Here is a 13,258-nt window from a genome sequence, read left to right as displayed (position 1 = left end):
AACTGAAAAAAAAACCGAAAAAGTAATCGATTTTACACAATTTCTGACACTCATTTGTTCAATCACAATTTACCGACACGTAAAATAAGCGAATCATAATTTTTACACGGAGAGATTCAAACGGTAATATTTAGAGTGAAATTGACTGTAAAATTTACCGCGATATTTTTGACTGCAGGGACAAGTTAACGAAAAGTATTTATTCCTGTAACGCACTGTAAAATTTCATAGATTTTGCCAAATTTTCAGTTTTATAACAGTAAATATTACAGATAGAACGAATTTACTAAACACTCCGATAAAAGTTTCTACTTGAAACAATAAATATTGTTTAATTTATAGAAAAATTCAATTTTTCTTCCATAATAATAATGAATTGCAGCTCGTCACCGTCGTTACTCACAGCAAATATTTCAAATTCAATTCTCTCCGTGTATGTGGAAGTGTCATAAAAATATACGTTAGAAAATCGAAGATGAAAAAAAGTGCAGCCTCTTCGCAATGAATTCGAAAAAATTGGCTGGATATTTTTCACTCGTGGGTCATGTCGATTCCAAAGATTTGCCATGACTCGAGCTCCGAAGATCCACTTGCGTAGAACAGCGTATGCAACGTACTGAAAATTTATATATTCAACGAGAACTTAATACTTCCATATACGTGTATTTGTTTATGGAGATTCGGTCGTGGAGGTGGGTTAATTGTGTGGAGGATTGAAGATGAAGGGCGTTTGATGACAAGCGCCCGTGTCCTTATTGTGGTAACGTTATGTATATAGTACATAAACTGCAGGAGAGAAGAGGACCGCTTAAAGCAAGAAGAGGAGTGGCTCTGAAAGGGTCTTTCTATTCGTCTTATGGATACGTTTACATGTGCCAATGTGTGTGAGTAGGGTGAACGAGCAACAGCTTTACCTCGTCCCTTATTCCTCTTCTCGTGAGGCTGTAAAGTGCAGAGTGCAAGCAAAAACACAGCCCCATGCAGCCCTAAAATAATAAGGGGTTCGTATTCACCCCTGTATATGTAGGCTAAAGTGTCACTCTCGTAAAATTAGGCTTGACACAAGACAGATTCTCCGATGCTTGATGCGAGCTTTCCGCAAATTTATTCCTAAATTGAAACATCGATCGTGTTGTCACAATAGCATTTAAGGTGTGGGAGATTTTTATTGAAAGGATAACGATAAGCATGAAAAGGACTATTCGAAGAGACTTGAATTCGATCTAAAAAAACTTTGTAATTCTCCATCGTTGTGATTTTATAATTGGACGAAAAAGTCTTCACTTCTTCTGGTTGGATGTTTCTAATGGGACAAAAATATGCAATAGACTTTCGTGACAAAATGTTTATTTTATTTTAGATAACGTATATTCAAAATTTGTAAGTATTCCAAACCAAACTTTACTGACCGATCAGGCTCGTTGGAGTTCGAACATTTTTTACAACAAACCAACATTCGTTTCTCACTTCCGTTTCGATACTTTGGAATGACCTTGGATTTGATCGTAGGTATAGCGATGATGGAAAAGAAGCCGAACGACGATAGATGGATGCATTTGAATCAAACGTTCGCGCAACGACTTGAAAGAATCGTCATGAAGAGCCTTCGCAGGTCCATCGCAAGGGTCGCGGGGTCGGCACGAATAGAATACAAAGCCTCGTTAAATCAGGACAATAATAGAAATAATAATAATAAAAGTACGAAGAAAAAGAATGAGAAAGACTCGAAAGAAGAAGAGGAGAACGACGAATAAGAATAATAATAAAATAAAGGATGCAATATAGCTGCGACACAGAAGGTTTCAACTCTCCGTGGATGTGGTCACTGCACCCATATACACGCAGGTTACCAAGTCCAAGTTGCAAAAGCTTCACCTCATCGTACTCCGCAACAGGGTCAGCTGTGGATTCGCGTAGGTATTATTATGTTACGAACAGAATATAGGTATAAATCCGCATGTATATACGTCTCTATCTGCCTGAGTTCTCCCGGGCTCCGAAGCCAATGCGATAAATACACCTACTCCACGGAACTGCGTCAAGCACATATAGCGAGGGGCCCTAAAAGAGAGAGAATATTGTGTTGGCTCGAGAGGTGTAGCATGTTTGGTACGTGGGACGAGATTGCATGTCCGGCACTCTTCTCTCGACCTCGTCCACTTCCATCTCCCTTGTAGAATCGCATTTTGTACAGAAAAAAAGTCTCACATGTAAGCCCTACCTAAAACTCCAAACTCGTTTTATTGACCCTACGAAACTCGGGACACCGAGAAAATTTCATATATCGCGTGGCGTAGCTAAAAGCCAAAGCGCGCGGCTGGATGCACACTGATACAGTGAGTTGCCAGAAACTTTCAAAATGCTAGATCCAATGTTCAATCTCAGCCGAGAGTCTTCGTCTTTTCTGCTCGTTTTTTCATATGTGCTTGCCACCTCGATCCATTTGAGACTTCTGTGACAATCGGCGGGACCCTCCGTGGATTAGAACTTCGAACAGGTGCGATGGCCGATTCACTTGGCTGGATAACCATCATGTTGATTACTGCAAATCCGAAGGCGAAGAGAAGGAGCAACGGGTTTTGCGATATTACAATTATCCTCGTGCAACGATCGCGCCGCGACGTTCTCGGAAAAAGGGCTATTTAGAAGTCTTCAGGGATGTAACGACCATTTGCGTAGATCAACACTCCGATAAAGGGGAAAACTTTCACGTCGTGTAGATTCAATCGTAGCGCCGTAAAAAAGCATCATTATTTGAGTGAAGTACGAGCTCGCCCAGCCAGTGGAGCTCTTATGATGGTTCGCTTATGCATGCGTACAGGCGTGCATCGGGCAGGCGTAGGGAGGATGAAACACGTTCTAGGACTAAGATGCGCACGAGATATTCGCCAATACAATGTGTCGTAATAATGACTTTTGAGTGGTTTCGAAGCAGCTTCGATGGCGGAGTTTCCCATTGGAAAATCTCCATTTTTTCCAATGCATCATTGTCGTCTTAACAACGAACTGGAGCGCGAATTTCGAGAGCACTCGCCTCCCACTAAAAGAGTTTTCACACTCATTAGTAAATATCTTATCAAAGTTGCATCGTATGGAGAAAAATAAACGAGCGATTTCTTTCTACCATTTCACGATCTACTTAGCCCCTGAAATGTGGACTGACTTTTGGGACACACTCTGTATAACTCGGTACATTGGTGGTGCATTAATTCACCGTACGCACGCGCATTTACGCTTTAAGTACTGCTTCCATGCGCGTTTGAAAATTCATGCGTCTATTCGCGAAATACGCAGTAATGCTACAGGAGACAAACAAATGAGGGAATATACGTACAAACGCACACAAATGGCTCGATGGCTCCACGGTTTTTCGTGCTCCCACAGCCGGAGCGTGCCTCATTTTTTTCCATAAAATTTTCACCGCTCCGTCAAAACTGCGATGAAAATCATCCAGCAGCATCCTGATTCGACCGATGCGAGCTTTCTTTTTTCCTACTGGATTTTTCAACGTCTTTCTAATAAAAAATAGTGTCTCGGGTTTGAATAAACCAAAGTTTGTGAACCGAGATTTCAGAAGAGTGCGTTTGCACTTAGTATTCGTCTGGCGTACGGATTCGATGCAAGGGATTCGTGCGTATTTTTTTGTACGCGAACAGTGTGTCCAACGAGTCTGAGAGCTACACATTTTTCGTCTTCGCTGGGTTCGTGTCGCGTATCAACGGCTCTCTACCTCACCCGCACGAAATGCAGAAATATGGAAAAGATCAAGCCCAGATACGACGCGAGAAAACAGGCTGAATATGCTTCTTTCGTTTTATTCATAATTCAAGAAAATAAAGAAAGAAAAAGCGTCCACTCTGCTGCATAAGATCTCAGACCGCACCTTTTCATTTTGTTATTTTATTATAATTTATATCAAAACGTGTGCTTCTAAAGGGCTTCGTGTCTTGGAGAACGAGTAATCCATTGAACAACTCATGAGCTTAGGGAGTAAGAAATGTTCCCCTGTAAAGGTAAGTGCACTTTACAATATCCACGTACAGTAAATACAAATCGACGGACAAGTATTTGCTTCTCGTTCTCAAGAGGCTTCATTGTAAAATCGAAACTACATCGTGCGTAGTTTCATGACACTGAATTCGTTACTTTTCGATTTTTTTTTCTATATTCTCTCGTCTCGTGTGCTATCATTCGCTCTGCAATTACCATAGCAGCGGACTTGGAAGTCGTTTTGCATTTCATGTGCAAATTTTATGTTATGGTGGAATAGAAAAACTCGTGGAAAAACATTCCGAGGGAGTGCTAAACATTTGGGCGTGAGAATGTGAAAAACGGAAAATTTATTAGTTGTAACTCGTGGTAATTGGATAATCCTGGGAAATGCGATTTACGTAACAACATTGAGGAAAAAAATAGTTGTAACTATATGTCTTTAGTTGATATTTTTGTTGCTTAATCTCACATCCGCTTGCGATAAATAAAGTTGATTTATCAGAATAACTAAATTTTTGTTTCTGTGAATTAACTAAATGAGTGAAACCAAATCTTTTGTTCGAAGAACTCCAAACGTTTGTTTATTTCTCCTTAATTCACATACACTTTTATTATATATTTATTTGAATATCAAGTACTGAAGTATCTAAACGGTTTTTTGAGAATGATAAATATTTTGTAAATTTAATCATACTGGTCAGTTCAATATAATCCAAAATTTGTTGAAACGTATTATTATATTAGCCAACATGATTTGTGAAAAATAACAAATAATTATGACAGTCGGATTTTTCTTCGTGTAGATTAACTAAATCTTATCGATGACGAACCAAATCAATTGCCTATACGAATATCTACCTCGATAGAAAGTTCCGTATATTTTGTGTATAATTTAGTTAAACGGATTTGCTTATTTCTTAACTAACCAACTAAATTTCTGCCTGATTAAATAGTTGATTTTTTTTAATTTCAAGTGTTGATACGAAAAACTTTTTTTTGTGTGTATTCCTAGTTTTCGGATGCATTAACTAATATTTTCATAGCAACGAAATATGACGTTAAAGCAACTGAAATATCGTCACATAAAATTTTTTGTGAAATTTGATAAATATTTTGTCGTGCGTATGGGACTAAATATTTAAGTTAAATTGAACATTTTTCACGGGTTTCAACAAATTTTTTTCTGCAGTAAAGGAACACGTTCCCCAATGATGTTGTTTATAGCTTTTCTTAAATTATTCTCAGCATTCTAAATTTGTTCCTTCCCCGTTATTCGGCGAATTTCTAACTACATACAAACTCGATCTTCCAACGCAGAGGACCGATTATTGTTTATTTCGCCAACGAAATTAGACGTGAAAGCGTTCAAAGCGGCACTTGTCGCTGAAGCGAATACGAGCAAATACACATTGGTCGATAATCAACTGAGCAGATTTTCTCACAAGGTATTTTGAAAAAAATATTCAAACATCCTCTCCAAAATTTGTTATTCCAGTATCCGCATGCATCAACAACTTTCACGCGATGCTTGATAGTCTCCAGTGAGCACGATCGCAATGTTTACTCTGCTGAAAGAAAATTCAAACGAAAAGTTCGATGAGAAGCAACTTTATTTCGATTCCACAATTTTTTTTCTCTAAATTCATCAGTGACGAACAAACATGATTCACAATCCGCCTCAAGGGTTCACGAACATTTTTGTCAGGCTCGAAAAAGCCAGTGAAAGATTAATCTCGTTCGTGTGATATCGGAAACCAAACGTCCCGCTATTTACAGTATCAGCGTATTAAGAAAATCCAGTAGAAGCGAGTGAGATGAAACGGGTTCGTTAACCGTCGATATGGTGGTTAGCCGCAAGCTACTGTGCTTACGGAACGCGGAGGTGTGTTTTATTCACACTTATATATCTATATACCTAAAGGAAATCGAGGAAAGACAGATGTTCGCCACCTTAAGCGACGATCTCGTGCTGCTTCTTGCTTCATATCGCGTTGTCCGGTGGCATCGTCTCGATTTCACATACTTTGCCCGCCCCCTTTTTATCCACTCCAGCATCACACTTCTTATCTTGATCTTAACGACCTCATGAATCAATTTTTTTCTCCTAATTTTATTGAAGGAAACGCCACTGGACACAGTTTAAAAATTAAAATGAAAAATTCATTCCGAAAGGCATTGAAGAACTAAATGAAATAAAAATCGAATTAAGGAGCCTGCTACACTCGCTCTCGCATCAGTTGATTCACTCTCTCATGACATTTATTCGAAAGTCTTGACTCCAATTAAATTTATTTCGAGCAATGTTTTCAATTAGACTAATTGAAACTTCACGATGCTACATTTTGCTACGATAATTAAAGGACATTTCGATTTTTGCGCATACCAACAAATTGAATCAGAAAGAAACACTCGATTTTGAAAACATTCGAGAGCTGCGCGAGGTAAATATCCAATCCCTCGCGACAAAAAAAACGCTCTAGTCTCTTGATTGTAACTCAAGTAACTCTATTAATTAGTGAGAGGACTTTTCTCCTGCTTGTCACCTCGTTGGGACTGCAGACTCGATAATTCTCCCTCATTTTCTCATCTTCCTTTCCCATCCCCCTTTCGGTCCTGTGTCTACCTTAACCATCCTATCGAACGTTTCTTCGCTGTCTTCTCGTTTTTCAGACCCCTGCAGAACGTCCCGCCACGACCCGGTCGTCTGAATAATCCCTCTCGATATCTCGGTGGTGTAAATATCAGAGTTTCCTGATCGAATACTAAAAGGGAATGAGAAGTAGAGGGCCAGCGATGGGGGAAAAGGAGACAAGTGAGAGAGAGAGAGAGAGAAAAAGAGAACTTGAAAAAAAATACCTGAACCATATCTACGATTTCTGTTTGTGATAGAATCTCCCTGGCAGCGTAAAGCGAGCAATGAAAATACTACGCGAGTATGTAATGGCAGTCGTCCCTCTGTTCCTCAACATTTCCAGGTTCATATGAACCTGCTGTAATTACGTGGATTTTTACTATTAATTCATTCGTATCTTTCAAACGTTTTATTTGACTTTCCATTTAAGTTCATTGCACCAAATTTTTCCTTTTATTAACATTCTGAAAAAAAAAAACATTTCACGTATAACTTGATAATAATTATATGAAAACAGTAAATAATAAAAGACTCCGTGAAATCCGATATCAAAGCGTTTTCCAATTATGGCTAACTACTAGTTTCAATCGCTTTTATGGAAATGCAGATCCAACTGATACGTATTAATTAGCGATGCGATCTAATTGACGCTTAATAACTACAAATGCATCGAATCGGTGATACCCAGCAACGACGATATATTTTTGCTCCACGAGCTATCGAATTTAATTTATTAAAGGATAATCGTCTCTGAGGATTTTGAATAGCCCTTTTGAAGGAAGAAATGACATGACTGTTCGCGTCATTACGAAAATTAATTCACACCGTAGAATATATGGGGGCGTAACTTCACGTGGATTTTTATTAACTCTTGTAGAGTTCCGATGTTCTTGAAAAGCGTCGGGGCACATGCTAAAACTTTTTGATATAATACTGTGTATACAGAACATGGTATACGCATGACCTCTTAAAAAAGCTTCCTCTCTCTCCTTCCTTTTCTTTTCACAGTCCTCCACTATAGTCCTTCTTTCCTTTTTTTTCATCTCTTAATCGTAAAACAATACGAAGGCACATGCAGAAAGTATGTCATTACGTCCACGCGATGAGGCGTGTCCGATGCCTTCTCAACAATCTCGGATTTTCTTTCGTCGTACTTTGAATATGGTTTGCAGTAGTAGGCAACAAGAGAAACTCTAAAAAAAAAACAAAAAACAAAACAAAACGAATCCAAGCTCGCACGAGCACAAATTTGAATGTCTAAACAATGCGAGTCGTGAATAAAAAATTCACATAAAGTTCCCGATGCAATTACGCACTCTTCGTGATTTTCTGAAACGTCGATTTGAAAATCCTCGCAGATCTTCTCAAAATTTATCGAAGTATTACGAAAAACTGTTTGTTCGTTCCACCTTTTCTGGCCCACACGATAGTGTCAAGTCTTGTTGAGAATCAAAAGGAATAATCGTTGATATATGAAAGAATAATCGGTACTTTTGTCACGAGAAATCGCGCAGAAAATGCGATAATTTATCAATAAAATTGTTGATTTTTGCTTCCGAGTACGAGAATGATGCTGCGACTAGATGAAACGACGTTGCGTTTCGCAAACGTCCTGATTTGACTACCTACATTTATGCAAGATTATTTTAAGATCGACTGCAAGTAATGACCAGAGCTGGAGGGCGCGCGATGAAAAAATCGACGACCAGCAACGGGAGATAGTAACCCACACCGTTTGACACTGGTGACGTCCTATTGCGGGAGAATGTTGGACATGTAACAATAATAAAACAACACATAAAAGTTGGTGGACACCCTGCAATTGGAAATTCTTTTCTAAGAGCAAAAAACTCATTTCGTTCAAGTTTCGTGTGGCGAAAAATGGCTCAGACAATTATTTTCCAGAAATATCCGGCAGAAAATCACGTCCAGCAAAAGTGTCATAACTGCTCGGCATTAATGTAAACTTGGTTTTCCAAAATCAGTGTTACGAGTTCGAATGTTTGGTGTCATGATGCTTTGCAAAATTACAGTTTACAGTGTTTACGAAAAAATGTATTCGCGGTTAAACTTTGCTACTGGACACAGCGGAAATATCGCGGAGCGATTAAAATTCGCACCACCAACGTAACGAACGCCTGAATCGAAACACCTACATTCACGACAGTTGAGAAAAGAGGCGGCACGTGGGCAAACGTGAAATCGCCTTTGCAGGGTTATGTGGGAAGACTCGAGAGAAGGCCAGCGCGACAGGGGAACGGAAAGAAAAGCGAGCGAAACACGGAATATCTGTAGGCATGTGATCAGTCGCGGATTTGTTACTTCCACTCTTGAAAGAACTTGATATGACAGAATAATACTTTCCGAATTGAACTTCACGAAGGAAAATGCACAGTATCAGATTCGCGTCAATGTACAGCTTTTCGATTGCGCTCACGGGATATACTCGCACTCGAGCACATTTCTGTTCAGATGTTGGTAGGCGATCGACGGAAATATTTTTCTTCTAGAATGTCTGACCTGAGATTTGAGTGCGTAAAGGTTGAAAATTCATGCACGAAGTAATGATTTTTTTCCAACGAATGAATCTCGCCAACGTCGTCGCTGATCTGAATTTCATGACACGTTTATTGTTGAATTTCGTCGTCGGAGTTTCCACGAATGGTTTTTTAGCAAATCGTTTTAGAAACGAGCAAAGCATCGTTAGAAATTTCGTTAAAGAGTCGAGATAAAACGGTACAAATGGTAAACGAGAAAAGCTGAAAATTCTCTCGTACCGGAATGGAAATGCGGTCGAATAGGATTGAAAATATGCGAGAATGGCGTACAACGTTGATGCATGCAGTGAAAAAGGAAAAATATAGAACTCTCGTTGGTCCATTGGAAGGCGCGAGTGAGTTTGAGAGCCCAGCAGCAACAGCGGCAGCAGCAGCACACGATGAGATGCAGTGTGTGTTTGCACGTTGCATTCCATTGCGTGGGGCTCTCGACACCTCTCTTCTGTCGTCGTCCCCATGGCGTGTGCACTCTTTTGCTGGGACACATGTGTGTATAAACGCGTATATAAATATATTCATTGTGGCTATAAATGCAAGGAAAGATCGATAAGTCAACGGGACCACGAGAGAAACGCCCGTCGCCCTCGTGTGCAGCTTCTCTCAGTCACTTTTTTCCAGCCTCTCCGGCCCTTTTCCTTCTCGTCACGTCGCCCGTTGAATACAACGTAGAAAAATACTTTTCCCCGCAATGGGTATGAGGAATGAATGATAAATTTCCGAGTCGCGCGCGCGAATCTTGGAAAATGTGCAAGAAGAAAAATCATCGGGGTTTCAAATATTGAAATTTTATGATAAACAGATTTATTTGATTGAAATAACTTTTAAACGCTGCAGTCACATTTTTCGTTAACTCTCTCATAGCTGCGTGTGTATTACGACGATAAATCTCCCTCGAAAGGACGAAGGAGCTGCGCTGTACGATTTTCGTGAACGGAATACGTTCGCTGACGATGACGCAATAACATTTTTTCGACACGTTCCATTTTTCATAGCAATCAAATCATTTATCATCATTAGCAATGGAATTCAATGCTTTCAACGTGACTACTAGCACGTTGAAAAGAGATTTTGAGGAATGAAGCTAATGATTGGGGAACGCCACAAAATTTAAGTTTCTCCAGGCTTTTGTTCGAGAGAAAAGTTGTCTCGATAAACTAGGTTACGTTCGTTCATACGAACGAAAGTAATAAAACGCTGATTACAGCTATTTTTGTCCACAAGAATAGATATGAATGGCGAGAAATCAATTGGAAACGAGTAAAATGACACTTGACTAAACTCTGCATTGCTGCACCACCGTTTCCACCGGTGGTTGTGGTAGAGGGGAAGCGATAAAGTACAAATCCGTTCGGCCTCGGTTAACTCCTTTAATTGCAACGCTAACTCCTTTTGCCGATGCTTTAAGGGAATTGGTAAGTACGCAGAGACGGAAGAACAACGACAAAGTTTCCGAGTTTCATCTCGTAGAAAACTGAAAGCCGTTTTTTTATCCTTTTTTATTCTCGCTTTTGTACAATCACGACGTGCTCACTCGGTGTTCCTTTCTTAATCCAATTTCGATGTCGTTCTCCTATTGTGAAGCTGCAAGCTTCCAAGTTTCGTGCAGCCAACACCCGGCTGAAACGTATGTCGCTCTTTAAGGAGGAGACCGTGCCGAGCTCGTTTTCAAGAAAAAAATAATTCTTCTAAGAACAAAGGAAACTTTTGCTTCGAAAGCAAAAATGGTATTCATGCAGCAGAAAATCACCTTAGGAACATCACTTCTTGAAATGCAATTATTCTATTCGAAAATTTCAGGTCACGATTGAACAGTCCATTTGCCTTGGCAGACAAAAAAATAAAATATCTTCGATGGCGTGATGCCTGGGATTTGGGGCGATTTATGATTGTAGTTCGCGAGGACGTAGCGAATTCCTGCTGTTTCGTCAATCAGTGTACTACCTCAGGATTTTTCATGGATCAAGAATCCAGAATTTTTCTTGAATGGATCAAGAAAAAAGTGTTAATAAAAAGACAGAAGGCTATGACAGGAATGGCCTAAACCAAGAGGAAACAAAAAACCGAAATAAGCAAATGTGAGGTTATACGAATGCTCATTACCAAATTCGTTCAAACTTTAACGTAATATATCTTTATTACTGGTAAGACAACCGTCTCGAATTGCTTCCCCCAGACCTTCATTAAATACTTCATTGTTATTGTATACTTTTTCATAAACTTGTGTCAATTCCTGGACATTCTTAAGAAAATCGTTTCGTGCATGAACTACATTAAATGCCTTTTCCGATAAATGAGTAAAGAAGAGTCACTTCATTGAGACCTGTTTTCATCTTTGCAAATATTTATCAAGTTAAGGATTTTTATCATTCCTGTGACAAGGAATAATGTTTTCATAGAACAAGCCAAAGGACTGTTCTGTCAAAGGATTTCTCATCAATTTATACCCTCGATATGGTGCAACGAATGATTTCGACGAATGGCGATTTGGTGCGACGAATGAAGGGCCAAGAAAATTGGATTCGAAGAAATACATTCCCCATTGGAATTCCCTCACACTGTAAACTTCGAATCGGTATAAAAACATGTATGCACCTAAAGAGCAATTGCACCGCGTTCTGCGGTAGCCGAGAAGGAGCATTTGAGCGTAGGTAGCGCATGCACCAGTTCCGCCCATGCATCGGAAAGCCGCTCGTTCTCACACGCGCGCTTCTAAATGATAAGATATGACCACAGGCCCACAGCAAATACGACTCACTCTCGCAAAATATATGTATCGCAAGATAAGTAGGCTTTGCTGATCGAGACATCGAAACGAGAACAACCAACAAGAAGTACATAATCAACCTGCGGATAATACACACGTGAATTGTTGCTTGATACTGGACAATACTTTCATAGTTGTTTGGAGGTTTGCCAACGCCTCATTTATTGAAATCGTGTTACAGAGCAGTTTGAACTTTGGTGAACGAAAGATTTTTTCTCATCAAAATTTGTGAACAATTCTCTATGAAACAGTTTTCAGGAGATTTTTTCGAATTATAAATTAAAGTTGATATCGTAGGGAGAAATGGTGTAAAGTACAGTGGATGAGCATCGATGGTTATTACATGAAAGTTATTTTCTTACGAATCCGTGAAATTGCTGTAATCTCATTACACGCTGTTTAATTTCAGTTTTCAATATGAACAGCGGTCTCTACATAACGAAACAATTTGTGAAAATTCTCTAGTGGCCGAATAAACTAAATTGCTATTTCCTTCACCATGATTCATCGTTTTTACTGGAGCGTACTTTCAACTCTCAGCTCGGAAGATTAAAAGAGAAACAGGGTTTCAGAGCTTTTGTCACAAGGTACGTTTCCTGGTGGGTCCTCGGGGGCAGGGTCGCCGAGGGAACTCCTCGACGGACAAGCTTCTGCTGATGCTGTTGTCGAGAGACAAATTAATTTTCATCACTTTTTACTCTTGCCTTTTCGCATTCTTCTACTTTGCTGTATCGCCGTACCAACTCCACAGGATCGTCGTTCCCACGAGAATCCATAGAACTTTGCCGAGAACGTTGGTGGCAAGTGCTGAATTCGTCAGTTACCTCGAATCGTGGCATCGCATCATAAATTTATAAGCTTCCAATAGACTTTATTCCTGAGCCATGTTACTTTTAAACTGATCCTGTATTCTTCAATAAAAAAAACTCAAAACTTTCAATAACTCTACCCAATTTATTGAGAAATTCAAGTTTAATTAAACTTGGTAAAGTATTTTTGACATTGCTTTAGCAAAGGTCCGAAGTATATGAATATTATTTAACGAAAAAGCACATTCAATGAAATTCATAATTTGTATAAAACGCCAAGTAATAAAAACACTAGTGAACGAGGTTGTTGACGGTTCCTATAACCTGTCCAAAATTCAAAATAGAAAGTACTGAAAAAACATTAGTGAATCAAGGTACAGGAAGTTCGTATTACCAGTCCAGAGTTCACTTTCAGCTTAAGGAGGGTGGATCGCGACGATAGAATGTTGTCATGCTAAACCATGTTAAAAATATTAAGAATTTCAAAATGATAAGAATTTAA

At 39.3% G+C, this 13,258-nt stretch overlaps 1 protein-coding gene and 1 long non-coding RNA gene across 2 annotated transcripts in view; one reads left to right on the top strand and one right to left on the bottom strand.

Moving 5' to 3' along the window:
* pico overlaps positions 1-13,258 on the bottom strand; it is a 156,334-nt gene that overhangs the window by 132,787 nt on the left and 10,289 nt on the right. The window lies entirely within an intron of this gene.
* Positions 12,027-13,114, top strand: LOC122408434 (uncharacterized). Its single transcript, XR_006260495.1, has 3 exons — positions 12,027-12,282; positions 12,357-12,534; positions 12,699-13,114. It is a non-coding gene; the product is annotated as an uncharacterized lncRNA (long non-coding RNA).

Source organism: Venturia canescens, chromosome 1 (genome assembly GCF_019457755.1).
Source record: "Venturia canescens isolate UGA chromosome 1, ASM1945775v1, whole genome shotgun sequence".
Lineage (NCBI taxonomy): Eukaryota > Metazoa > Arthropoda > Insecta > Hymenoptera > Ichneumonidae > Venturia > Venturia canescens.
This window is presented reverse-complemented; position numbering and strand designations above follow the sequence as displayed.